The sequence below is a fragment of the Solanum tuberosum genome, unplaced genomic scaffold (genome assembly GCF_000226075.1).
Source record: "Solanum tuberosum cultivar DM 1-3 516 R44 unplaced genomic scaffold, SolTub_3.0 scf00157, whole genome shotgun sequence".
Taxonomy (NCBI): domain Eukaryota; kingdom Viridiplantae; phylum Streptophyta; class Magnoliopsida; order Solanales; family Solanaceae; genus Solanum; species Solanum tuberosum.
Window position 1 is genome coordinate 1,344,855 of NW_006239084.1, and position 4,601 is coordinate 1,349,455.

Sequence of the window (4,601 nt, forward strand, 5' to 3'; positions counted from 1 at the left end):
TTGGGGGGGGGGGGGGGGTGTGTGCGTATCAAATACAATGAATTAGATACCTCCATGCATCTTATTTTCTTAATTTACTTATTTATTTATTTATTTATTTTGATTAAATTAGACGTCTCCATCTGATTAGAGTAAGAATCACAGATTAATTAGCTTAAGTTTACAAAGCCAGAATAACCGGAACTTTTCCACATGACATTAACTATATAAAAGTAATTTATAATCCTACTTACGGAATAAAGCTAGCATACTTAATTGTTCGTGTCACAGGATCAATATATATAATTTTATTTGTTTTAGTTTATGTGATAAAGATGAAATCTGGATAATCAATTAAATGTTTTATATGATTTTAAAATATTTTATGTTACTAATTATTGGGATTTATGATATATATTTTTAAATATAATTGTTAGATAATATATATTACTCCCTTTGTTCCAATTTATGTGGCACCTATAGAATTTTGAAAATCAACCAAATTTTCTCTATGTCCTTTAAATATTTAAGTTGTTAATTATTGTGATTTATAATATATTTGATGTCATTTCAAATAATATATGTTACTCTCTCTATCTCAATTTATGTGATGCGGATAGAATTTAGAGTTATCGTTATAGTATTATGACTTTAAGGTAGAGGAAAAATTTGCTCAAGGAATATTTAAAGGTACTCATTCTTTCCTATGTGATTTATAAGCTAAATAAAATAAGTTATTAGCACAATATGATATAATGGTATAAATATTAATTGTGTATTTAACTTAAATTTTATTATTACATGAAATCATGGTTATCTCCTTGTTAAGTGCCCCCATATTGATCGAGAGAATCATTATTACGTACTTATATTTTTATATAATCTTAGATAATTCTCATTTTGTTAATTAATTTTTAAAATTGAATTGTTTAAAGTTCTAACTCTTTTTTTTTTTCAGTTATTCAACGTCGCCGTACTTTTTTTGTCTTTTTTTTTTTTTAATTGTATACGTTGTGGTTGTTATTTAACAGAATAACATACGTTAATTAATAATAAAAAAAATAAAAAAAATATCATTCTTATACAAGATACCTGGAACAACTTTTGAACCAATTATATGTAAGACATGAGCCTCACCCTTGAAATGTGCATACCTTTTTCTGGTTTCCCGGGAATATATTTTGTTGGTGTTATTTTAATATAAAAAAATCAATTAAAATATTAAATGTATGATAATTAGTAGGCATATAAAGTATAAAAAGTGGTGTGATAATTCTTTATAACTCATTTAATTATATTGATATGTTTTTTTATTATCTCCTACTAATTGCCTCAGTATCAAATTAATGAAAAAAATGGTTGAGCAATATTATATTGAGTTTATATTTTGAGATTAGTATAGTGAAAGAAAAAATTGAAACAAAAAAATATATTCTAAGTTTTCAACTTTTTGAGAGAATAATTTTATGTTGAAGGAATGTGTTTCTTTTAGAATATACGGTGTTACATTGTTGGATTGTTATATTTTAGAGAAGACATGCCAAGTTATTATACTATTGAATTGATAAACTATAAACTATATCACAATGCGTTTGAATCTCCTTATAAAAAGTGAGATATCCATACTTCAAGCTATATATTATTTATTTATTTATTTTATTTTATTTTCAACTATGATATGTGGTATATTCACCCACATATTCGTTTATAGAAAAGTGATATTTCTATTCACAAGAGAATGTAAAATTCTTGGCCTTTTTCTTCTTCTATTCTATGCAATTTTTTATACGAGGGAAAAATAAAACTTCCAAAGAAATGATCAATTTAGTAGTAGTAATAAAAAATGAAAGAGCTTAATTCAGCTTGTGGGCTTAATTTGTTTATATTTTAGTTTGAGGAAAAAACCCATGTGATGGAGTGCAGGCTTTTGTCTGTTCAACAACTTCCCAACTCCGACCAGAATGTGCCCAACTCTTTTCTTCATCGTATTACTCTCCGTTTAAATAAAATGACCTAATTTAATTTAACACAAAATTTAAAAATATAAATAAAAAAATTTAATCTTGTAATTTTAAATTAAAGTTATATTAGATATATCAAAATGTATCTTAATCTTATGGTTGTTAACATACCATATATAAAACTGAAATTGCAAAAAAAAAAACCATTCTTTCTGAAACATACTAAAAAAAATTCATTCTTTTTTAGACAAAGAAAGTACTATATACTCCTCCAATACATTTTCTATTCCTCTTTTTTAATTAATTAAATATATATATTCTACTACTCCCTCTATATATGTATATATTGTCACTTCTATTTTTGAAGAAAATGAAATTGTGGTGGGGTTGTAGTACTGGTGATGAAAAGCATAGTACTATTTTGAAATCTCAAAGTATAAGTATATGATTGTTATGACTCATTGCAAGTACGGACTTATATAGATTAGTTTCTTTCTCCTCACAAACATTGCACGAGGCTTATTGTCTTTTCAATTTTTGAACAATTACTCATTCATGCCACAACTCTACTTTTGATTATTTGTGGTGATTTATTTTTAAAAATACCCATTAGTAAAAGGTTTTGATTATTTTATTTTCATAATTATTAACATATTTATTTATAGTTTTTAAAAACGTAATAATTATACTTGATAAGAAATAGATTTTGAACTTAACTCAACTATGATAGAAACTAGCTCATATAAAGGAAAATTGCCCAAGCTATATTAAAGAGGCTATCTATGATTTAAATCATCAATGTGGGACTCTTCACCCCACCCCACCCCCACACACTCCCAAAGCTAGTGCATGCAAAAGAAATGAATCTTGAGTCTAACTCAACCTCAAAAGTTAGTTCATGAAAAAAACTTGTCTAAACCATGTACAAAGTTGATCACAACCCTCCTACCATATTAAAAAGACCCCACCCCACTGAAACCATCGATGTGAAACTCTTTACATCAGTAATGAAGTTAAAATTCTCACTAAGAAAATTTAAAATATTAAAAAAAATAAAAACACATTACGATATACATTTTTTTTAAAAAAAGAAGGTAATCTGATCATATATAAACTATATATTTACTTTTAGACACAAATCGAGGAAGTATATTATAGTAGTTACTTTTTAATGTAAGAGATGCAGCACTGCAACGCTGACTGCTATATGTCTAAAAAAGTTTGAATTTACGATACATCTAAAGCAGCAGCTGATCAAATCAAATGAAATTAAATTCAATTCAGTAAAGATTCCTCATTTTAAGCATTGATCAGAACATGTATGTATGCCTTACGTAATTATATATTCCTCAATTAACTTTTCATTAGTTTTTTTTTTGGTATTACAGCCTTAATTAAATTTGAATTACGCACTGCAAGACATATTTAAAGATTACGCCCCTAACAATATTTTCTTCATAATCAAAACTCAAATCTGAGACATCTAATTAAGAATAAAGAAAATCTCATCACTATCTCACAACTCGTATCCGTAACTTTTCACTTGTAGGTAAAGCCAATTAATTTCTTGGGTGGAAGGGAAAAAAAGACAGACACCCATCAATCATAATCGTGTATTATGTATGTATCTTCCCATTAGAGATATTTCAAATGATAGGTTATTTATGTTTTCGGATTTAAAATTTATGAATCCAAGGGTTCGTAGATTATTTAAATTATTGGAGAAAAATTATATATATATATATAAAATACTAATAATAAAAATAAAAAAAATGTATAAAAATTAACATTTGAAATATTTTAAATTATTAAGTTTGACATTAAATTTGTATATTTTTGTGTGAGGTGTTCAACAGACACGCTACTGATCACAACATATCTCCGATAAGAAGTGTAGCTCAATATGTAAATTAAAAATTATTCATTCCGTTCATTTTTATTTGTCCTCTATATTAAAAATAAATGTTTGTGTAATTTTATTTGTTTAGTTTAAAAAATCAAGAAATAATTTATCACTTAGTTTCTAATTTAACCTTATTTTGAAATATATCTATTTCTCTAAATATTAAATATATTATATCCAAAAGATGATATAGTAAACATATATATCATTTTATTTTTATTAATTATTTCTTATGGTATGGCCAACTGCCAAGTAAACATGGACTATATTTATAATTTTAAAAGTTCAATGTGTTCAAAAGTAAGAATTAAAGGTTGAACCAGTTAAATTTTGGGGAATTTTTGCAAATAGCCACTATAATAAACTTAATTATGCTTCATAGTTGTACTTAGCATATTTATGGGTTGTAGCTACAGTTTAAGCTATCTTGTTTGTATAATTCGTTGGTTTGTATAGTTCACGGGTTTGTTTAATTCGTGTGTGAGTTTGTATAATTTGCTGGTATATAATTGAGCTATTTTTGTATAAACTCGAAATACGAATTTATACAAATACAAACATATGAACTTTAAATAGTTATGCAAAATTATATTATACAAAATTACATTATATAAAAGTTATACAAATTATATTATATAAATTCAGAATTATACAAATGTGCGAATTATATAAACTCGAAACCCCAACACATAATTATCACTGAATATTGGACGCGAGTGGTAATTAACTAAAACTACAGCTATGATGATTAATTAACT